The sequence below is a fragment of the Cylas formicarius genome, unplaced genomic scaffold (assembly GCF_029955315.1).
Source record: "Cylas formicarius isolate icCylForm1 unplaced genomic scaffold, icCylForm1.1 PGA_scaffold_3__17_contigs__length_32017465, whole genome shotgun sequence".
Lineage (NCBI taxonomy): Eukaryota > Metazoa > Arthropoda > Insecta > Coleoptera > Brentidae > Cylas > Cylas formicarius.
Window position 1 is genome coordinate 7,265,383 of NW_026844326.1, and position 26,222 is coordinate 7,291,604.

A 26,222-nucleotide genomic window follows, 5' to 3' on the forward strand; every position below is an offset into this window, starting at 1 on the left:
TTTTTGGTATGTCGTGAAAATTGTTAAAACGTGTACAATCATTATGAACAGTACCCCGGGTTTTGAGCATCTTATGTAAAAAGGAGGCTAGGTGAAGTTGTGTGGCGATTTTAAGCCAGCCTAATTTTTTCAGCTCTTCACTAACATGATCTTTGAGTTTTAGATTAAATATGAAACGAATACATGAGTTTTGCACTTTTTGTAGTTTGGCTTTAGTGATCAAATCCAAACAGGGACTGTTAGGAATAAGTTTGTTTCTATACAAGTTTTTGCATTCGGAAACAACCGATATTTTAACATTATTATGCAAAAACGTTCATTTTTCAAAGAAACTTTCACAGGATTCTGGATTTTTCCGGCGTCAGTTGTTAACTTAAGCTCTGAAGAAGCCAACAATATGATTGGCGAAACGTCAGCAAATTTGCTTTATAAACAACTGACGCAGCAACAATCCAGAAGATTTGTAAATAGTAACAACAAGGTTTTTCCATTGTAAAAATGTTAGACGTGTATTAATTGGTCAAAAATATGACGGTGAAACATTGCAGAAATCAAGCAATACGGAAATGAGCCTCACTATTTAACAATTTTTTAAAACTCATGTGAGGGAATTAAGTTATAAATACAATAAATTTTTCTTATGAAAAGAATTCGGATGTTTAATGCCTTGGTAATCAAAGTACTAATATAGTCTCAAGAAAACTGTTGGGTTTTAACTTTAACGTTTTCCTTATCATTTCGATGTTATTTTTTAGTTTATAATTTTAAGTCATCCTGGAATGTCACACTTCAAATAATGAAAATTTATTTCTAAAATGTCACTACATCCTTCAACATTTAAAAACTTGAATCTATCAGCTCTTGCTGCTATTTCCATTGATATCCATCTTATGCACTAATGCATATACTGTACATATGTTTACTACAATCCAATCCGATAAATCAAATCACAAAATACATCCTATTTATGTATTTCTATAAAATTTACGGCGCTCAGCTTATTTTTATAATACTTCATAAAACAATCGACAAAAGTACTTTAATTCCGGACTATAAACCCAAAGCCAGATAGTAGGCCGTGGCGCGGCAGGCGAACCACAAGGTTCCTCTCCACTCCTCAGTTCTGGTTCAGTGTTAGACCTGGCAAGTGCATTCGTACCCGTATTGGTCGGTACTACCTGTACTTCTCCTTGTCAACCGAATTTACACTGTCGCGCGTCTCGCACTATCGGGCGTCTATTTTAGTTCATTCGTTTGCCGTTAAAATGGATATTACGCGAAAAAAGTGATTGAGTGCTTATGAACAGTGACTTCGTTTTGCACTTTAAACACTGGGGTGATGTACGGTTTGTTTTGAAATAAATTTTGGACACTGCTGCCTAAAAGATTGGTAAGTTTCTATAGAGCGCTCTTCGCTGAAATCAATGGTCTGTGGCGGTTTTCTCAGTCACCCTGTATATTATGTAAATGTTAATACCGCTAGGAGAGCTGGGTAGTTTACAATTGTGTTGGCTTGGAATGAATGACACATAAAATATGTGTTTGCTCGAACATAAAGTTTAAAACTTATTGTTTTTCACTTCGATAAGGCTCAGCGTGGGCATCAGCCCTAGTTTTCATACGCAAAAGTGCAATCTTCTCCTAACGTCCCACTAAAGGACCGATTTTTGTTGTGTCAATTATTTCGTGTTCCCTCGTATAATTGTTTTGAACCTACACAGAATGTAGGAAATTAAAAGTTTTGTGCTTTAGTTCGCATTATTTTCCAAAATTTTGGGTCACCAATTAAAATTGGCTCTTAAACGGGTAATTTCTTAAAACTCTCCGAACAAGTGTTTTTTCCGAAATCTAATCATAATTTCCAATATCTTCCTCTTCGTTTGCGAAAATGGATCGAAGAAAGACGCAAGTTTATAAGTAATTTCAAATTTGGCTGTTTTAAAGGTCCCCAGTAATTGTTTGAATTTTAAGACTTCTATATCTATATATATAATTTTCGTTCAGAATTTGCAGCCTTGAGTTTGCTACCTGCTGCCTTACAGTGGCACCCGTTTTCTTTGTCCCTTTTATAGCGGATTGGATTGTTGTGGGGCGATAAAGCCAATAGCACCCTTGCGGTGGCCTTGCCTAATACCCATTGTTGCTAAGAATTCATTTTATTGCCGGGTTGGTCAATCTGTGACTTTGTTGTGCACAAACATTGGATTTTGTTTTGAAACATGATGATACGGTCATTTAGATATGATCTTGAAGCAATCTTCTCAAAGTCAGAGCAGTGAATGTCAGTTTTTGTATTTTCAGTTGTTTATTCTAAGATATGATTTTTCGTTATCAAAAATCCAAGACTAGAGGAATCATAATAATGTTAGGTTAGGGTTTACCTAGGAGTTTATTAATTGACGTGGAGATTTTGCATTGTTAGATCAATTAGTAAAAGTGGAATAACTTTTAGGTAGCTATTTCATGGTGACCTTAGTGCAACTGGTATAACACTTAGCATTCTTCTGCAAAATTAAAAATTAGGCATTTTCAAACATGATATACAGCCGCAATGGCTAATAATTAATAGAACAGAATAGAAATTCTTTATTGTCATATAATCCTACACACAGGATATTAACATTGTCAAGAGGCACATTAAATGACATTTGTATAAAGCATAATGTATAAGTACAAAATTTACTTCAAGACAAAAAAAACAATAAAAAATAATATAAATCCTTAGAATGCTATTATTCTTTATTAAGATATTCTTCTATGTTATCAAGAAAATTATTTATTCTTTTGATTTTTTAAAAGTTTCTTTGATAATTCGTATATGTTTGATAATATCGGGGAGTGCATTATAAGTCCTAAGAGCATAATATTTTGGAGTTTTTTTATATTAATTTAATTTTAAAATATTTTGAAAAATATAGCGTTACAAGGTAAGCGAAACCAATGGCAAAATTGAATTTTCTTACGTAGGATCCAGTGGCGTAGTCAGTTTTCTATTGAAATTTGCAAGTTTTGATATACACAGTTAACTTTTGTTTCTTATGAGCTTTCAAAGAATATGTGTTTCAAACATAAAGCATATTTTTTTATTTTATTTTATTTTTTATGAATACGTATTGAAAAAAGTGTCCATTTAACTAATATACTTTAGTTTGCGTAATTATTATTTTCATTTTCCCTCCTCTTGCTCATGTTAACTCAAAGCATACAAATTAAAAGGAATTCTATATAAAAAGCCTGTATTATCTATTCAATATTCCTCACGCACTCTTTTTTTTTGACAGGTATAAAAAAACCGATTTTTGATTTCCTGCTCATAAACAAAAATAAAATTAAAGATTTGTAGAAGTATTTGTAAGATTGTATTTGAATTAGCTCTTATGTGTTATCTATTTTTGAATAAAATGATTAAAATGTGTATAGGGTGTTCCTTTACCATAAACGCAAATTTAACTTATATATCACAGTGTGTGTGGTACTGCAGAAAGTCGACTTATGCGCTTGATCCTACGTAAAAAATACTTATCCACACTATCTTTTACCGTTTCTATATTTTTACGCATAATCACCTACCACTAAAGCTATGTGTCTAAAAAGCAAAATTTTCAAAATTACCCTGTACCTAAAAACCCAAAATAGTTATGATATTTATATTTATCTCACTTAAAATTTCATAGAAAATCAGTTTTGAGCACAGGCCAGATTAGCTGTTATTTTCAAAAATACTATTTGAAAATGTTTAGGCATGTTAATTCGAAGTTGTAATTGTCATTATTTTGTCACCATCATAAACTGGGCAACCGGAATCGATACAGAGTGACTGAAATTTGCACAAGTATTAAAAGCATTAATATTGCATTTTTTTAATGGAATCTCCTGTGTATTATTTTATATGGATTCTTCGGCCTGAAGTTTTTCAAATAATTTGAATTCTGTGAAAGTTTAATCTAATTTCAAATACATAAAAACACAATGTTTGTTAACTTTTCAAAGAGTGAGTTCTACCTATTGAATTGCCTTTTAATTACCTATTATTATTATCGACATTTTTGTTTAAAGTAATAAATAACCTTAATTCACTAGTTTTTTCGTAACCCTGTCCACAATATTAATATTAGAAGTAATCCCAAACTTACAATGCCTCATGCGGTCATTTTCATACATTGCCGTAAAGTATTTCATCTAAATTCGAAACCAGTTTCTTGATATGTCACTACATAATTTCAAAATAAAATACAAAAAATATCTTCTAACTCTTCATTAAAGTGGTTAAACTAAAATTAGTAATTTAATAATATAATATAATAATATAAAACCTTTTAATTCTCCTCCAATGTTATAACCTAAACGTTAGGTACTTAAATGTATTATTACATGTATTATGTATTATTACATGTCTTCTTAACGTTTACTTAAAAATCACTTTAAAATTTTTTTGAAATATTTGTTTGTCTAATATTTGGGTTTGCGGTAAAAATATTTTCTTCATCAGCGACACATTTTCTTGTATTCCTTTGTATAACTAACACTTCCACTTTCCTTAGACTTAACCTTTGATTATAACCAATGGCATTCTCCAGTGATAAAGCTCGGATGAAAATTACGCTCATATTTTAGGTAAATCTCCATTTGGACCAAACAACATCCGCACAATCCACAATACAACAAATAGTAAATAATAAAATAATAAAACAGCCTAAATAAATTATTGGATATTTCCAAACCCCATAGCCAACAACGAATAATAAAACTTTTATTTAGAACACACCACAATAAATTCTATAGTTACAGCTTCGACAGCTAATTGACAAGTACATTCCATGGTAAGTTAAAAAATATGGTATTCCGTTTAAATTAGTCATCACTCTGTATAAGATGTAAAGCTTTTTAAAATTTCTTCAATTCAATCTATTGTAAATTTCGCTGTATTTGAGAAATTAAAATTAGACTCAAAAATCAAATTATTTAAGACACCTTAATGCTCAGTTTTCTAAAATTTTGTTGAAACACTCACACTTATGTTAATCGTAAAATCCAAAAATGTGATGCCATTTAAAAAATATAATAATTAAAGTTAACTTAGTTATAATAATAATAAGTCTTTATTCGTTGACACACGTTACAGAATGTAATAAATTATCCAAAATCGATTATATTACGCAACCCCTTAAAGCGACTAACTAGCCCCAGATTTGATACACATATTACAACGAATGGAAAACCTTATATACAATGTAGAAATATAATGTAACACAAAGCTTTTGCAACGGATATACAAAGAAAAATTCTAAATATGTGCCTAAGTTCTCGTTGAAAAGTAACTAACGATGTTAGCGATCTAAATTGGAGAGGGAGTTTATTGTAAGGTTTGATGACGTTATAGCTAAAGCAGCGTTTAAATTGGGCCGAATTATGCTTGGGAAGAGCAAGCAGTTCCTTATAGCGTGTGCTAACGTAACGTAACTAACTACTAGCTATTAGACAATTTTTTCAAGTAATTTCGATATAGTGAGTGAGATTATGAGGCTGAGTGGTCTTAGGGACATTAATGATGTTAGCAGTTAGCAGACCTAGTTAATAAACACTTAATGATAATATAGATAGGAGGTAAGAGTTGAGGAATTAGATACATTACATCCTCCTTTCGAGCCCATGACTGCATTCGTCCTAAATTGATATATTATTTTTTCAACTAGGTTATGATCCACAGTGGAAAATGTAAATTTATCTGATTAAAAACTTTTGCGATAGTAGTTCATTAATAATGAGGGATGTTATTATAAAACTAGTCGTTAAATACCCTGGCATTCTTAACGTTTGAAAGGCTACTAGACCGAGCCTCCTGACAACTCAGTTTTGTAAATTTTATATTTAGACCTCGTTTTTCCGTTGTCTGTTAACCAAGGAGAAGGCGGTTTAGTGATTCGCAAATTAAAACTAGCGTTGTTCCATTTTAATTTTACAATTTTACAATTTATACTTCATGTTTTGCTCGCTGCTGATAACCATTACCGATTTTATACTTTCAGATGCAGATACAAAGTCTTATTTTGTATGCGTCGACGTAAATGAATTGGAATTGAATATTGATTATGCGCGTGAGACGCGAATAAAAAAAATGGACCGGTCTGGCATTCACGTACATGATGTTAGCATCCGCCGACTCATAGTAATCCACCGTGCGTTTAATAAATTACCGTCCTGCGGCGCAACCGTTATTGACAGTCCCATAAACGAACCAAAGGACTCTTCGGGCTTCGGCGCTTGATGGCTGGAATTCTTAATGTTCGTCTATTAATATTCAGCGAACGGGTGCGACAAAGTCAGCTGCGTGTTTCAAGTTATTTTTTGTATTATGCTTAATAGTTACTTGGGTAAACTTCGTCGATGCATAAAACATAGGATTTAACTATGACTCGAGCCTGAACTTGGCTGGCAGCGACCATTTGCATTGCCTTTATTAATATTAATACCGCTGTATTTGAATTTTTATTTATTTCACTTATTTATTTATAATGAAACATAAGATTGTGAAAGTGGCAAGTTCCCTTAAGCGTTTAAAAGATGTTATTGATCAAGCATTCCTCACAACCTCCTCCAGAATATAACCTTCAGCGTGATAAATTGCAAGATGATTACATTAGATTAGATATTAGATAAATAGACCACATTCAGACGTCCCTTTGTTTTTTTCAATTATTTTAATTGTTGCACCTATTTATTTATTAAGAAATTAAAGTGGGCAGTGTCGTTAAGACTCTTAAGAGATGTTGGGTGCGTGGACCATATTGTCTTCCTCAATCCACTTTAAAGTTTGTTCCATGTACGTCAACATAAAACACTTTGTTTATTTATTACATTTATTTTATTTATACCACCAATTTATTTAAATGGAAACATGAGCTTGTGCAAGTCCCCTTACGAGTCTCAAGAGATCCTGTGGATATGATTTAGATATTGCCTTTCTTAATAAAGTTCATTAGTCCAGCTTCGTTAAACAGTTGGTATTTTCATTTATTTCGTCTATTGCACTTATTTATTGATAAGGAAAAAAAATATGAAAGTGGCCAGTTTCTGGAATGTAAACTATAGCAAGATGAGTGTAACCATATTGTGTATTTCTCCATAAGGTTCATTAATCCAGTTGAATAAATCATTTTTTTACTTATTTCATTTATAGCACTAATTTATTTATAAGAAAACATAAGAATATGAGGGTGGCCAGTTTCCTTAAGACTCTTAAGAGATATTCGGGTCAATAATTCATATTAGTATCCTGGAAGGCTATGGGGCACGTTCTGGCCCATAGCCTGATAAATTGAGGGATGAGTGGAACCATATTGTGTTTGACTTGGATATTATCTTTCTCAATAAAGTCCATTAATCCACTGTAAAATGATCACTTGAAGACGTCAGCCATATCAAACACTTTGTTTATTGTTATTGCATAATTTTATTTAACTCGAAACATAAGATTATGGAAGAGGCAAGTTTCTTTAATTGTCTTAGGAGATGTGATGTATGACTTAGGTATTGTCTTTCTCAATAAAGTTCATGAATACACTGTAAATAGAACACTTTAAGACGCCAGCTTCGCCAAACTCTTATTTTCATTTATTTCGTTTGTTGCACTTATTTATTTATTAGGCAAGGTCAATTATTCCTCCCAACCCCCCTTAGAATGTGGCCCTTATTGCAAGTTGGAAGGAACCACATTGTTTTTCTCAATAAAGTTGTAGTAAATTGTAAAGTTGTAGGAAGACGTCAGCTTCGTCAAACACTTGCTTTTCATTTATTTTATGTATTTACATAAACATTGAAAGTGGCAACTTTTGTTAAGCGGCTTAGGAGATGGTGCTTTGTTGATTTTTTGGCCTTAAACCATGTTTTTTAGGAGTGAGATATTTTTTTCCTTAATGAAGTTCATTAACCTATTGTAAATAGTTTTTTCCGCCATCTTAGGAAAGGAAGAAAATATGGTGGCTACCATATAATTTTTTATTAGTTGGGTATACGCTTTTTGAAAAGCTAGCACAACTTTTCTCTCTTTGAGAGCCGTCTCGATAACAATTTTACTCATTGGGATATTTATACCAGGTGCTATTCTTTGCAGCAAGAATACAGGTATCTCGCTTCGACCTCCCCATTGTTTGTTGGTCGAAAAGCAATAAAGCAATGTACTAGTGTGGACTGTAATCACAATGAAATTTTATTGTTTGAATTGAAATATTAGTATTATGTAGGTATACTAACAATAACGGATTTAGAACTATAGCTATGTAAATATGTGTAAATTATACAATTATTGTATAATATTGAAGAAGTAATCTACCACTGGAAGTCTCTAAGAGTGAAGATAATATTAAGGGTGTGCTTATAAAAGCTTTCTTTAACTGGAACTGGTACAAAATCATTTCCTCGCTTCCACGATCGAAACAAGTATTTTGAGAATTGAGAATCTGCGTCGCTATTTATATAATATATTATGCAGGATACACTTAATTTGTCATTTGCATCCCTTTGCATCTAAGCGACTCATTTACATTCAGACTTAGCAAATTGTATTGCTGTGGGTAAAACCTGCACTGCATGTGGACTGTTTGCTTATTGCTTATTGTTTGCATGTATATTATATAAATTTTTGTTTTTAGTTGCTTAAATGCCCGCTCTTATTATGCTCTATTGGCTGAGTTAAGGGTAATGCTGGAACCAAATGAGTTTAATGTGTTGTTAGTATCTTTTGACAAAAAAATCTGGTTAGTCGTGGTGGAGGAGTGTCTGCATATGTTAAACAAAGCCTTAATGTTCAAGTAATAAACATATGTTTTCATGTTAATCCCCAGTTGGAATTTTTAATTTTTTAAACTATAATAATGCTAATGCCTTTTGCGTATTCTGCAAACCGCCTGCATTAAATTTTAATCTCTTAATATCAGATTTTGACAATATTGTTTTGTTTCTGTTTCCTACAGTAGACGATATTTTCTGTTTAGGGGATTTTAGGCTCATTAAAGCTGCTAACAGCACTATTAGGAAATTACAATATGACACATGTTGTGAAGGAATTTGGCAGAATATCTGCAAACATAATTAATCTTATCCACGTAATATTTGTTACTAACCATGAAAAGCATGGCGTTATGTGCTCTAAGAATATTTCAGACCATACATTGGTGAACTTAGCTTCAATAAAACGCCCAATGTTCCCACGGTTATTAAGCATCCTTCTTTAAAAAATTTAATTTAGGGATGTTAAAAAATGACCTCTAAAGTCACGAATTACAAAACCTATAGCTTCGTAGCTTACTGATAATTTAAATAATTTAAATCTTTATGGAACAAGGAGACGGTAAAAGAACAAGATACATTAATGATTGGAACAATTATAAACTATTTCTTCAGAAAATAATTCTAAAAAGTTTTGGTCGATATTCAAGGGCTTCAACATGTGCTCAAGCAAAAATAGTTCTATTTCAAATTACTAATCCCACTACAACCAAATAAATTATTTTTTTTTCTTCGTTCTTACAAGATGTTACAGACTGCAGCGAACGTAGGTGTCTTTTATGAAAATAATGGAAAATTTTAATTGGGAATTCACTTCCGAAAAATTCAAAATGTTTGATAGATTTTTATATAACAATTGTACTATATTTTATTGGTAATTTAATTATATCAAAAACTCGAGCTATTTTCAAAAGAATTTATGAATGTGACTGACAACATTTTGGGTACGTTTAATTAGAACATGCATACTAACCTTATTCTGTTATTCAATTCATTCAATACGATTAATTATTCACTTCTGGAATCTAAATTAAAATATGATGGTTTTGATAATACAGCTTTCCTTTTTTTAAACGATGTTTGACTCTATACAGTACAATAATAATTTATCTGACCAGGTACATGTTACATCTGGGGTTCTACAAGGTTCCATCTTAGGACCGTTATAAGTTTATCAGTCGAATATTCTTAAGTCACTGCAATACTGTACAATACAGGCATTCGCCGATGATACTGATAAATGATATGGTAAATTAATTTTTCTTTTGACAAGGAAAATTTCTTGAAGAGAATTGCGGTTATTAATACTGAGAAAACTCATTTTATAATATTTGGGAGCAAGAATAGAGTGGATTTTCTTAAAAGGAACGTTGAAATTTCTATATGCAACACTAACATTGATTAATTTTTTTGTCTCTAAAAATGCTTTACAGGAACCGACGTATTTTAAATTTTGAAGTATGGAAAACTTTGCTTGAAACCTTAGTAATGTCACATTTTAATTAAAATGATTATATTTACGGTTTATGTCTCGATGGGACACCAAAAATGGAATATAAAGAGTTCAACATTTGTGTATGTGATTTATATATTAAGAAAGTATGATTCCATCTCTACGACTTGCAAGATTGCTATTTCGCCATAATATTCATAACCTTCGAATGAAATGTAGGGATAAATTGCATATTCCACCCCACCATAATGCCATGTTTCAGTGTTGTGTGTTAAGTGTTGGAAATTTTAAATCTAAATTTAAAAAATATTTACTTTAAGTACAACAAACTACACAACACTTGAAGGTAACCTAAAATTTATGAGTTAGCTTATAGTGCAAATTAGTGACTAAAGAGTTGTCTCGTTGTATAATTATATTTTAAAAGTATATGCATGCCATTCTTAGTTTAAAATTTAGTACCTAATCTCCAGAGTGTAGAGTAGCTCGAAGCTATACCAAATTTTTTTTGGTTAATTATAAATTATTTTTACTTGTGATTAATAAAATCATCATATTAAAGAAATTAAAAATAAAATAAAATAATTTATTGCCCAAAATATGTATGAACAATCCATTTAGAGTTGTCAGTATAAGTTTTCAAAGTTTGCGCTGATACAAACAATCTAAAATTCAGGTCAGTATTCAAAGTATTCAGGAAAGCATTCAAAAAGATCTGTACCGATATAAAAAAAGCATTCTTCTGTTAAAATGTGTTTATTTTTTTTTAATCCATATTTTCGGTAAATTCGGTATTTTGTTATAGAGTTTAATACCATTGAAGTTAATGGGTGACTGAGTTTTGTTTACACGATGATAGGGAACACACAGATCATTTCTATGTCTGGTATCATACATGTGAAAGTCGGAATTCTTTATTTTTTTTATTTAAGAGTTAGTATTTTCATTTTTTTAAATAGTGGTTTACAGTGATCCTTATTTTGTGCATAACACAAAGTTCAAACAATATTTTTTGAATTTTAATAAGCTTTTAAAAAACTTTATTTTTATCAAAATGGGAACGACCCTTGCACACTTTAGCGCTTCGGAAAATACATTGGGTTCCAAACATCTATTACAAATGAGAGTCAATACAGGGAATTATTAACATAATGTTCATTTTTTTTTATGTGTCAATGATTTCTCATTATTTCATTTCTTCACTCCTGTTTGTGGTTGTTTAATTTATTTCGAAACGGTTTTTGATCTGGTGTTCGTATTAAGAAGCGTATATGGATACAAATATCGACACCTTCAAATACTCTGTAATCTAAATTGCTGTAACTAGTTTAAATAAAACATCATTTATTTATTTATAGAAAATCGCAAAACCTTCCATTCCATTCGACAAGCTCGCAGTTTAAATCCACTTTTTCCAAACCGATATGAGAACGCCAACCGGGGACAATAAATTATTAAAATATTCCACGATAGACAAATGGGAACCTATTAATTCATACACCCAGTAGGCAATGGTAGCCACCTAAATATGCTAATCTGTCCATTAACAATACGCTCAAAACGTATCGACGAACGCTGCGACATGTTTAACACCTCCGGTTACGAAACAAAAGTTTTTCGACCTCGATTATAACCAAAATAAACCAAATCGTATTTTCTCGGAGCGTAGGACGTAGAACTTCTACGATCAACATGGCGGACGCGGTACCGCAGCAGTCTCACTGCCGCGGCCTACTTGACTTTTATATGACAGATATTCAGATAAGTGGAATGGCTTGCTTGCGTTTTGTTATTGCGGCTGGTCTATAAAATTTGTGCCGGTAGAGCACCTTCACGTTATCTTACAACAGCTAATTTGGCTATTGACTTACCCACAGTATTTGTACAGGGTGGTCGTAATTGGAGTGACTTACATGTCAAGGACTCGATTTCTGAGACACATTTAATGTGTGTTTTTGAATTTCGACTCTTTGAAAAATTCCAGCAGTGGCGTACTTTTTTCCACATAATAATAATTAAAAATACGTTTTCTTTTGAGAAAATGTAACACTTTATCATAATTTTGGTGCATTTTAAACGACTAAATGAACTAAACGGTTAACTAAACTTATGTGTGACAAAACAAAATTCTACAAAGGATAAAAGTTATGTCCTTAACTGACATTAACAGCTATATGTACAGCCTAAAGAAAAAGTGTCCTATATTTCCGCCTTTTTTCATCACATATACCAACCGATCTAAATGACTGAAATTGGCTCGACACGGGCATTTTTCATGGCCATAGCCAACTATGATTGCCATATAAAATAAGAAAGTTGTATTCTTTCATTTCCCTTTAAAAAATGTTCAATATAATGTTTTTCTCGGGGTTTCGCGACACTGTACTACTTTTTTGCGAAACTAACCAAAAATATAACTGACTCTTATATAGCTTTTCCCGTAAAACTCAATTCTGATTTCGGAATTAGTATAATGGGCCAAGAAGTTATCGGGCACTACTTTTTTTTTTTTTTTTTGATGGAACACCTTTATTTATCGACCATAGAATTTATCTTTTTTTACCTTTTGCAAGCAAATAGTAACAATTTTCAAAAATTAAATGCATAATTTAATAGTAGGCAAAAACAAATGTCATATATTCTCGATTTGCTGATCGACATAAAGTAGTTTATTTTCGTTCGTTTGGTATTTAATTTAATTATTTATTAAAATTATGATACGATATGCTGGTGTGTTTCATACAGGCCAATGACATTTCTGAAGCAGCTTTGGAATTATATATTCAAGATTTGATGTGGTAGGGGCAAAAACAGTACCTGACAAGAATTTGTTACTTTGACTCAACACCTCAAATTGTCTCCAAAGGAATTTTTTGATTTGATTAATTGACAAATTAAAAACTTAAAGTTCTTAAAATAATTAACATGATATAAAATACATAGTCACTAAAAATTTTGATTTTTTTAAAAGTTAACAATTTATGTAAATCAAATCAAATCTCATAAAAATTAGGTAAAAGTATCCAACTTGTTTGAGGCCTTTGAAACGTATGGCCATGGTCGTTTTCTTCCAATTCCGCAATTAATGCACAGATATTTATAGCATACTATAAGCCCTAATATCCGCCCCAGATGAGGGCGGTTGAGATTCTAAGAAAAAAACTATCCGAAATTTCAAACCATTTCATATATGTATTCATTGATATTTTGCACACTGCTTTCAACTAGGAAAGGATATTCTTTGACGCGAAATGTTTTTAAAAAAATAATCAGTGACGTTCGTACCAATTTTAATGTTAATATTTATGATAATTTTGGCGATTTCGCTATGCTTTAAAATAGTTTTTTTTTATTATTTTATTTAAAAACGATGCATCAATTGAAAACAAGGCAAGACATTAAATTGGTTCATAACTGAACGGGGATTTCGGAAATAATGTTTATTTTAGGAAAAGCAGTGGCGCACCGTCGAAATCGGTAGGCAAATATAAATTATCCTCAATCCTCAGCATAATCAATGATGCAACGTGTTATTTCACGCGATCCCTTACCGAGAAAAATTGAAAAAAATTATATGCAAATTCAGTTCGCGTTACATGTAAAGCGCGTCTATTTTCGCTCCCGAATTCGACGAATAATTTCCATTGTTTAGCTCATCTAACCGCGAATTTCAAAGAACCCGGCCAAGTATTAATTAAAAATCAGCTGGCGTCTGCGGAAAACCACAAGAAGACGTCATGAAATGCTATTGCGAATATGTGAATTACCTTGGTTAAATTATTAAATAAATCCGCTTAATCGACTTAGTTGCAGATCCTGCTTCTGTCGCCCGGGTGAAAATATAATGACACACCCTGCTTCCAAATAAGAGGAATTACATTACAAATAACAATAATAAGAGAGAATTAAGTGTGATGTCTAACTCTGACCAAGTCACTTACTCAAAATTAACCCAACTGGATAAAATCTACTTATTTTTTTACTACATTATACGTACATTTTACTCTAATCAGATTAATAACATATGTTTAATATTATAAGAGAACCTATACTAAAAAACAAAAAAAAAACAAAAAGAATAGAAATTATTAAAGTAATTACAGAAATAATTATATTATTTAAGAGTTAAACACACTTTATTTATGCAACAACATGTTCTTTCGAAACAAACTTAATGAAGATAAAGCAAAGAAATATGTCTAGGTTTATTAAAAATGTTTTTGTTAAGGGATAAAGATTAAAGATTTTCAGACCTTATATAATTAACGCAGAGAACAGGTATTCGAATAAATTCTCTATTCTCAGCCGGTTTGTTTAATTTTTGGGGACACGTGGTCCCAATCCTATAAGGCTTCTTTCATGCGAGGCGTTGACGATTAGGCATGGGTAAAACAATACGAGACAATGTGGCGATGCGGATATAATATACGATTCACGGAGCTTCTTTCTAACTTTAAAATTCAACACATGATTATTTGCATACAGGATCTTATGTATAAAGTATGTTCCCTTGCTTAAATTTGATCTCAAGATGTTTTCAACAACTCTGTCAGGTTTCTGAGATAGAAGTGTATTCGATATTGTCTTATAAAATCATTGCACATTGCCGATGAGCATACAAAGCAATAACAACGGGAAGAATTATCCTTACATGTACTTAAATGTGGGCCGTCGTCCAGTCCTAAGTATTGGAAGTTAACCTTCCTTGAGGCATGGATTTACCGTGTGGTTAAGCAGTATAGGCAAACTTAATTGTAAGATTAACAGTGAAATCCCAATTTCAATTTCAATTTCAATTCCCAATTTTCAATTTCAAAAGCATTCGAAGACTATTGATAGCTGAGTTTAGTTTATCAGATGTAGCGACCCTGAAACTCGGAAGCGTTATATAGCTATTTGTTCAGTTTATGCTTTTGAAATGCTTTATTCGGCTCTATAAATACTTCCTTAACAGTATATGTAAGCCACGGAGCATGAGCTTTACTCAGTATCACGGAACACAGAGGGGCATGGCCATCGAATTTTTGAACCAACACAACTAAAATGAAGACTCGTTCTTGATTTAAAACTAATTTAACATACGATACCTAATTTGAACCGATTTGGAGATAAAAGAAAAAGACTAGAATAATGCAGTTTTTAGTAGTAATCCATGAAGGCATAGTTTGACAGTTCAATTTGAGAATATTTATGAATTTTTTTTTTATTCATTCAGTTATATTATTTGGGTGTGGGTATATCCTATTTAAACATTTTATTTACATTATATTCCCTATTCAAATTCAAGTTTAAGTTTAATTTAAGTTTAGAACAATAACGGCATATCTTCATGCATCAATAAACAGAGTCAATAGAGCCAGTTTTAACGGCAAATAAAAGTAATAATTATAGGTTAATTACACTATAATTTCTTCAACCCAATGATGACACAGCGTTTCATAAAATATCAATAAAATCCAAACTATTTGGACTCACAAGAATGTTCATCAGAAGATGTTCACATTTTTGTGTTACATAATTTTGTAAACATCCTGCCATAGCAGATTCCTATCTAGAACCTTTGAGAGAAAATTTTCTGCAAAATAATTTTTATTTCCAAAATAGCTCACCAGAACTCTAATCTATGTTACATACAAAATTTTAGTTTTAGAGACAACCATTAGGGAGATATCGCGCTACAAATATGGAGGAGAAATAAAGTAGTTATTTTTTATTCTAATAAAGAAAATAAATAGAACAATAAAATATTACGAAAATGTTTTTCTTCTTCTATTCTGCAGTCTTTCAACATCAACGTTTGGAAGGTCTACCGATGTTTTGTCCATCGTGTCCGATCTGGTCTGACAATGTGTTCTGCCCAGAATCAGTTCAACGATGCAATTCGTTCTATTACGTATATTTCGTCTGTGTTATTCTGGTTTTCAGTCTGTAGTGGATTCTTGGAAGAGCGCAGGTGTTAAATACTCAGAACGATGTTGAGCTTGACAGTAGCAGCTAGTTTTTTTTGTTACCCAAATAAATGTTTTCTTTCATCCTTTAAATTATTTGATTTCTGGTGCGACTATATGGATTTCTTTTAGGTTTCTTGTCAAGCTTACCTTCTGCGAGGCTGTTTCGCAAAGCGTGTGTTAAATAGCAACCGTCAATATCTATACCCTTATACTCCCCGTTAAATTGTTTGAAAACGTCTTTTAACGTTATTGTGAAGAGTTTTGCGAGTCAGTGTATCCTTCTCTCCACGAGTATCGGTCGAAAGTATCATTATTTTAAAAACACACTTTCTGTATATTTTTTATTTTTTTTTATAATGGATGGAAGGGTTTGAATTAAACTATCATTCTGCTTATCTAAACTAAAAACTATTGAAGTAACGTTTGTATAACAAACTACCATTAAATTTTTCGCTTTTTTTTTGAAAAACCCTGTACGGGGGATTTCATTAAAAGAAGAAGTTGACATGGTCCCAACCCAATCTTTATATTCTTCTAATGTTCATCGGAATTTGAAGCATTCTGTATATGAGCGACTACATAATTCTATGGCAATGCGTATCACAAAACAAAGCCGTGTGGGTTTATTGTACCTGAAGTACTTGTGCAAGGCACGCTGTTTAAATAAAAACCAGAAACCTTATAAAGTTAAATAAATATTTGAATGCGTAATTCACCGCGATAACAACTATTAAGTCGTTCTCGATGAGTTTGTTACTATCTTTAGTAGTCTTTATTGGAGCTCATTATACAGGGCGTGTCAACGGATTGTCTAAAGTGGATTTTCACCCAACGATACGCCAAAAACAAATTGGGAAAGGTTATTTGTATCAAACCCGCGTTATCGTACCGATCAAGATATACACAATAATATCGTTTCTCAAATGTAATCTAGAACCCCCTATTATATATTTTATTTAAAATAAATCGCAAATTTTTTGGCGGCTCGTTTGATGTTCGATCCTGTTATCAAACGATATCATTTTTAAGCATCATGTAAGTCGTAAATTGTTTTATTGCAACCGACAAAAGCATGCCTATATTCCGACGCGTTATTCTAACGAAACAATTTTTTCTGACTCTTTTTGAGAAGGAAAAGTTATAGTGTACGAGTAGGTAGAGGACACTTCTTTGAATTATACAGGATTTTTCATTCTTTAATTTTCATTAAATGGAAAAACGCGAAATGTTTTACAAACGCTATTTTAGTCATGAGTCTGAAGAAGTTTATCAACTTGTTGCATGCTATATTTTTAGTGCTGCCAAATTATGAATACTATAGACATGTTATCTGATCTTCAGAACTGACAAACTTTAAAATTGTGGCTCGTAACGTAGTCTGCTATCTGTTTTTTATAAGCTGTTAACCTAAATCATCACAAACCGCCTGAGCCAAAAATTTGATTTCTACCAACCAGTAGAGCCAGCCGGTTTCAGAAAAGGTTACAACACCATCAACCATATCCAGACAGTACGCACGCTGATAAAGAAATGTACGGAATATAATGTCCCACTCCACATGGCCCTTATAGACTACCAGAAGGCGTTTGATTCAATCGAAATCTGGGCAGTGATGAATGCAATGAACAATGCCTGCGTAGACTGGAGATATACTCGCTTACTTTAATACATCTACGAGACTGCCACCCTACATGTAAGAATCAATGAAGACTGGATCACCGGAAAGATTCCAGTGAGAAGAGGGGTTAGGCAAGGTGACACAATCTTTACCCTAGCTATGGAAGATATATTCAAACGTTTATCATGGGAAGAGAAGAGTATCGATATAGACGGACATCGTTCTCTTCAGCAGCAACACAAATGAGTTGACAACAATGATTCAAGAACTGAAAGATGCTTCCCAAGCTGTAGGCCTCAAAATTAACCTCCAAAAAACTAAACATCTGAGCCCTGACAATATAAAGGTCTCCACTGAAAATCACGAGCTAGAAAATGTCAAGGGATATATATATATATATATATATATATATATATATATATATATATATATATATATATATATATATATATATATATATATAACGCTTGTTAGTTCGGACGGTCACATCACAAGTCACTCAGTGAATGCATTCTAGCTTCTTTGCCAAATTAATTGATTAATTGCTAGTTCTTTATAGTTCTCTCTATAAGATGAAGGAATAGTAAATACCAATTCTTCATGCACTTTTTTTTGAATACTCTACTATCTTTAAACTGAAGACGTGTAAAAATTTGCCTCGCGTAGAGAAAGTACAGAGTCGAATCTTCCAGAAAATGGTAAGTCATTTAGGAACTTGAGACGAATATTCTGCCGCATGGGTTGAAATGGGTCTAGCGAATTTAGTTGCTGATCATTTGAAAGTTTGCAAAAACACAGTCACACCTTAAACTTGAATGCATCGCTGCATTTGGGCAGGCTTTCAGACTGCTAGAAAATGTGTTCGACTGTGCCTATTTATAAAATAAAATGTAAAATATAGACATGGATGTATATTCAGAGCCATACTTAAGTTGTTCGATAATTTAACGACAATTTTTGACATCCTTTTTGAAAAGTAGAATTATTGGTTATCAATACGGCTTTCAGTCTACTGAAATTAGCTCGTATTCTGCTCTGTACCTGCATATATATATATATATATATATATATATATATATATATATATATATATATATATATATATATATATATATATATATATATATATATATATATATATATATATATATATATATATATATATATATATATATATATATATATATATATATTTATATTTAAGGGGGGAGGAGCTAAAATAGGAACATGAACATTACATATTGGTGAAAGGTAACGACCTGAGTCGCGTTTAAGATTGTTAGGTTGCTGATAGATTTCTATAGACTCTCGGATTTTTCGTTGATAGAAGAATTGATCGCATGCAAGAATTTTTAGTTTTATCGAATAAGATTTGATGTCCGGTTTGGTGATTATGTGCGGCAACTGCTGATGAGTTTATTTATTTTATTTTTCTAAGGTCCTTTCATGTTCTTTGAACTTAGTGGATATTTATCGTCCGGCCTCTCCAATGTATTCTTTGCCGCATACCGCCTCCTGTAAACTCCTAGTATATCAAACGAAATTCTGTCTTTGACGGATCGAACAATTTGACAGACTTTCAGACAAACGGTAAATCTCGGTTTGAAGTTATATTTCTTTTGATATGTGGTCAGTAATGTTTTTAATGTAAGGAATAACAACAGTGGAAATCATGGAGTGCTTTCTTATTCATTGTCTTTGGAAAGTTGTGGTGAAGTGTACTTGAATGTTTAATATTTCTAATGTGGAAAATATTAGAGAGGAGAGCAAATATGGTGTTTTAATTCTAGGTTCAGTGACTCGGGTTGAGAAACTATTACGACTCTGTAAACAAGAGACAACAATGGATTAAGGTCTGTGTCTCTGTGCATATGCTTTCTGTGAACAGAATAACCCATTGTTAGGTCTGATTTTCAATTGATAATTATATCTGAGAATGTGGATTATTATTAGTTTTTAATTCAATGATAAAACGTATGTATATAGAGTTTAAATTACAAAAAATAATTGAAGTATTCTTGATCGTGAGGCCAAATAACAAACGGATCATCAACGTAGCGTTTCCATAATTTTGGTCTTAGATGGCAGGTTTCGAGGGTCTTCTCAAAGGCTTGTTACGGCGTTGTTACAGATGCCAACGCATTCTCCTATACTTTGGAGGCGTCATGTCAGGTTGATGCTGTTAACACAGATTTCAGAAAAACCTTTATGGGGGTGGACCATGCTTACTCGGTAAGCTACGTGGTGAAGCTATCTCAGGTAGGCTTCTACAATGGATCAAGTCGTTGTTGTCAAGTGGTTAGAATTTACTATTCGAGTTACTTGGGGGAGGGGTTACTTTGTCATATTTATTTATCTGCTCTTTGGGTCACAAAAATGTTAAAACATAACAGGGCCCTCTTAAATATTACAATTACAATAGAAGTACATAGTAATATGCAAAGCAATATAAAAAAGAGAAAGGGATGAAAAATTCGATGAATTGAGTCCAGCATTGAAATTTCAAATTTAAAAACCCAACAAATCCACTAATTTTATATATAGAGAAGGCAAAGAAATTTTTTTTAAAATTTTTTATTTTTACTCTATTTATTTATTAATAAATAGAATGTGGAATTATTATGTTCATTTATTTTATTTCGTGGTATAGTTCAAGTAAGTAAAAGCAAGAAAAGATTACCAATTAGATAACGAGTGGTGATTCAAAAGCCCAATGGTGAGTATTCTTCTTTAAAGAGTCATGTGAAACTGTGAACAAGTTCAGGTCTAAGCAGTGAAGATTTGCAGCTCTCAGCATACGAATTTTAGGAGTTCTTGGTGTTTCTATGGGCAATGACAAATATCTCAGAGGAAGACACAAAGTTTTATGCAAGAAAAGAATATATATTTTCATCAATGATAATTGTAATTACCTTCTTTTTGCCGATGACCTATAAGCTTGCTCGATTATTCGATCTCGTGTAGGTCAACGTTCAAAAGCTTATAAAATGTTGACTTTTATTAGGCGGTTACTATTACATTTTCAAAACATGAATCCTATAGAAGTAGTGCCATTGTTCTACCTCTCTTCGAACATGCTGGAATCCTTATTATCAATGTCAACTTGGTCAACTTCTATTAGGTTATTAGGTTTCTTGGAATTTGACTGAAGGATTTCTAACTTCTTCCATAGCTTTTTGACGTGATATTCTAGTCTTTTTCAGTGCGCCATAATGTTAATAATTCTATGCGGTCCTATAGCAACTGATGGATCTCGTTGCTTAGTTTCAGGTGGAGTCTGAAAAGTTGTCGCTCAGTCTCAGCGATTGATGTAATTCGTTCATCGCATGAGCTGGCAAATGAAAACGGACATTTAGACATTTTCACTGCCGAGTTGAAGTTTAGGAATCAGCTCCAAGCAAGCATAACGGGATCTAACACCTATTGAGGTGGAATTCTGGTTGATTCTATTTTTTTATTGTTGTGGGTTATTTATTGCCGCAGTTGAGTACATTCTCAACCGTCTTGTAAATTTAGCTAAAACTGTCAAACAGTTTTGAGATTTTACAGATTAATGGGATTTTACGATATAAGAAATGTCTAGAAATCCTTTTATTTATACAATGTGTTAGCGAATGGAGCGTAGCAGAGTAAAAAATTATTTTTTCTACTTGCTTCTACTTGTTGAGAAAATGACTACTATATAGTACTTCTCTGTTGAGGCTTTTTCTATTTTTTCTGCACATGTAATCGGAAATTTTTACATTGTTAATTTTTTTTATTAAACTGAAATTTTAATAAAGTATAACAAAAACATAAAATATCAGGCAGTATAATAAAATTATCTATAATATAATGTTTTGAACAATTTTGAAACCTGCAAGAAAATTTGAATTATTGCCAAACAAATTTGTTACAGAAAGAAGAATGAAAAAATAAATAAATAAAAGAAGAGACAACAAAGAAACATTTTTAAAAGAAATAACAAACATAATCCTAACTTATTAATATTTGTATAATAATGACATTAGTGTGTATGAATGAATGAACATTTAATTTTAACATTTTTATAGTTCTATTTTTGTTAAATTGTTAATCATGTTAATTACTTTTAATTTAGATGAATTAAATTTTTTGGACTCAGTATCAGCATTAGAATGATATTTAATAAAATAAGGTTTCATCATTTCCATAGTTGTAGAAACGCTGTTCTTTTACATTAAGTTAAAATAAAATTAATACACATTATTAATTTCGGCAATAAAATCATATTCGTTTTATGCAAAACAAATATGTTCATGCTGTACATCATCTTTAGGCTAAAATACCCAAGCAACAATTTATTATGTAAGTATAAATAAATATGTATTAAATTTGATATTTTAAGGTATCATCCTTAGCATTACTTTGCAAATCAATAGGTTTTTCATGTTAATGACGCCCAAAAAAATAATTTTTAATATAGGAAAAGTTTTGAATTTACCACTATATCTACAACTTATTTTTTAAAGGGCAGGTTAATTGTTCATCGTTTTGAATATGTCTATGAAAATACGAACATTTTCATTTCTCAACAAAGTTTAGCGAAGATTACAGGAAAATTCAGATTCATCTATTTTAATATTTTTGGTTTGTTTATTTTTATGTAATCTATGAATCTTCAAAAAAACTCCTGCATAAATCCGTCAAAATGCACCCGTAATGTTTGTATATAAACAACATATCGTAAAAGGAGAGTGGAACATTTTAGAAAATATATTAAGCTACCGCTCACACAAATACTTCGTACACAGTGATAACAATGGCTTTATAATAATAGTTAATTAGTATGCTGGTAGTAAACACTAACTTGTAATTTGTTTTGTGAAAATGACAAAAATGTTATAAATTATTAATTTAAAAACATGAATTTTGTACTTTTACATTGTGAAATTATACTTCACACGACACCGAAAAAGCAGGTTCGGCTTGCGAAATGATAGAAAATTTTAAAATACATTTTTTTAATTTTCACACATTCTGCTGAAAATACAAAAACATTTGTTGATTTCTGTATACCTAATAAACACAAACTTATAAAGCTATAATCACTTTTAAGCCATAATAGCTACGTATGTTTGGAAATATTACGATGCTTCTTCCGAGTTTTTATTAATCTTTATAAAGCTTACCAGCATATCATATTTTTCATAATTAATTAATACATTTTGTTATGAGATTGATTGTGATTGATTTGTATTTTTTGTGAAATCTAACACAATTTTCCCGGCGTAACGCCTTCCAACTTTTGAAGACATTTTTACACATTTTCCTATTTGTTCTGTTCCCATTTTACAAGCTAAGGCCATTGTAAAAACGTAGAGGCGATAAAAATAATAAATCGAGGCTTGTATGCTTCCTCCGCATCCAATGAATAAATTTAGTTTTTTGTAAGTACACATTAATTCCGCAGCGGCCGCATAATTTTTAATCTCGATTAAACAAGTAATGAGAGCGCATAATGATTATATATCCTCATGGGCGAGTTTATCGTCGTTTTGCCGGCGATATTCTGTCGAAAAAGCCGAACTGTTATTACACATTTTTCAAGTTTCTCCGCAATTACGCCACACTCAACGTAACATTTATTTTCATTAAAATTCATACGATGCATAAAGTCTAATTACGTTTATCCGATATTATAGTTAATGCGGTACAGCTACAACGTTATGGTTCGCATTATGGCTTATAAAAATCGACGGGGCTGCGTTAATCAGATATTGAACCGCCTAGTTACGAACCGTTCTAATAAATTCAATGAATTTTGAATATTTTTTGAACGACTTCGGGCTATATAAATTTCTCATAAAATTAAGCATTTATGTAGGGTGAATGGCAGCTCAGAATTTTATGGTTTCCGTTTCCATTAGTGGTGGCGACATCTACGTTTTTCCGAAACGGCTCTATATGAGCTCGACCATGTTTTTCGTCACTAGTCTAGCAGTGGATTCTCTTCCTCTCGCAGTTCCATCCTTTGCAAACATCAACATTTTAGACCCTCTCTGTCGGCGATATCTTCACAGTTCTTCTGTAACAACACAGCTCAAACGCGTACAGTTTATTGATTTGCATCTGGTGGTGACATCTACCTTTTTCAGAAACGTCTCTATACAAGCTCGATCATGCTTTTCGTCACTAGTCTAGCAGTTGATCCTCTTCTTCTCACAGTTCCATCCTCAGAAAACCTCAACATTTAAGACCCTATCTGTGCGCGATATCTTCACAGTCCTGTAAAACCACAGCTGAAACGCGTACAGTTAATTGATTCAAACCTGCTCTAGCGTCCGTCCATGTCTCCATAAACAAGGATGGAAAACACATTCCATTCTCAGAAGCAGTATAAAACTCAAGTCTCTTTTACTAGAAAATTTTTTAAGAGTAGGATAGTAGCAGTTGATAGAAAGCGTTTATTACGAAAAATGTGCATAAAACTATGACCCTCAGTAAGGAAAGAAGTAGTCTGGTAAGCAGGCGGTTCAAATACTGAAGAATAAGTTGGAATAAATGACCTAGCACTAATGGATTTTTTTTTATTTCAGCTGGCAAGCTAACAACAGCAACTCGTTTTCTACTTTTTCTTTCCAACATGGATTGGCTGATTAGTAGGGTACTAAATGTTAGTAGGATTTTAATTGTGTAGGTGGTATTTTTCCTACTGAGTTATTCATTTTTGTGTTTTTAACTAGTCTACGGCCTTCCAGCCTCTTGTTATGTTTGTTGCAGAATATTCGTCTCTACTTCACCGACCTTCTTATACGTCTCGATTCTTTTATTTAGACTGTTCTCATCATTTGTAGTGTTTTGTTTGTATCTGTTCTTGTCTTAACATCGTACATGTTGGCTTTTAAAATGCCTGTATTAAATGTCTAAAAACATAAATTTTAAAAAATTAGGATAAAATCCTGAAATTGGGACCTGGAGGATGCCATATATCTTAAAATTGCATTTTGACCATTTTTCAGCTTCCATCTTATTGGTTATTGGATGTTGTGCATATTTACTTTTTTTTGCAAAAGAATTAAAAAATGCAGTACTTTTTGGTTACTCTCTAATAAGGACATAATAAAGACGGTTCTGGGAAGAGTTTCTATTATTCTACTCGCTATTGTATTAAACATAACGAGATTGAGTGAATCGCCCTGTCTAATTCCCGTGTTTATATTTATACCTTTTGCGGTGACATATTCTACCCTTAATTTTCTTCTGTACTTTGTGTCAATGTCGTTTGTTACGATAATTAGGTTTATCTCTTTTGCTCTCAATATTTTTACTCATCATTACTTTTGAGCGAGACAGAGAGAGTGCTGTCTCTCTGTCAGTTGTTTTTCTAGTAACATTACCGTCAATAACATTATTGGAAAAAAACCTATGTCAAGACTTCAAAATTTACTTCTTCTAACCTGACCTGCTGATTGTTTGGAAAATATAAATTATTTTAGAAATTCCTATTCAATTTGTCTTGACCTGAATCTGTTGTTTTTGTGGCACGATGCACAGTTTTCTAGTAAAATAATTAAAGAGGTGGAGGTAAAGGTGTTTTCTTATTTATGAAACTACTCTTGCAGTCAATATTATCGCCATATACTAAAAAAATTGGTTTTTAGAAAAAATTGATAATTTTGGTATATTGGCATTGGCATTCAAATGTCAATATTAACGGCTCATCATTGGAAATAAAATTAACGATTTCGGTGACATAGAATTCTGTAAAATTTGAAGAACACTCTTTATATCTTATCTTAAAACTGTGGCTAAGGATGCTGCGTTTGCGTTTGTATGTAAATTATTTTATTTTCGCTTAACTTCACTGAGATTCACAGCGATATTATGCAGCACAGACAAATATACTCAGTGACGTGCGATGATAAGAACTGGCAAACGTCAAAATACCGCCAGTATTAACTATTAACGTCTTAAAGTAGAGAGGTGGAAAAGGTATTATTCTTAGGTAACATTTGATAGAACCATTTAAAAATTAAAACTAAAATACAGAGTCTGCCATAAACCGTCACATATCAGTGTAAGTAATTAAACAGAAAATTAAAAATGTATTTATTGAAATTCTAATTATTTAATGAAGGAAATAACGGACATATTTGGAGTTAGTTTTAAGTTCATTTTAATATTTTGACTTCCATTTTGTGCCTACCGTTTCCGAAATTTCAATGTGAGACTCAAATTTAAAAAACAAAGTTTTAAAGATAATGAAAAACAGTTCCTTACAAAATGGTAATTTGATGCAGGCCTATTGGTTTTTCTTGTAGATAGAAAACAATCTTTTCTTGTATGTTTTTTACGTTGAAACTACGTTAAAAGCCAACAACAAACGACAACAAACAAAGAAAAAACCTCAAATGACATATAAATTGAGCAATGACATATAAGGTGCTTGTACTTC

At 31.9% G+C, this 26,222-nt stretch overlaps 1 protein-coding gene across 1 annotated transcript in view; it reads left to right on the top strand.

Moving 5' to 3' along the window:
- The first annotated feature begins 1,139 nt into the window (after positions 1 to 1,139).
- LOC132699391 (protein bowel-like) overlaps positions 1,140 to 26,222 on the top strand; it is a 117,423-nt gene continuing 92,340 nt past the window's right edge. The window contains exon 1 of the mRNA XM_060666059.1: positions 1,140 to 1,390. The gene's annotated coding sequence lies outside the window, so the exon portion shown is untranslated. The remainder of the gene's footprint in view (positions 1,391 to 26,222) is intronic.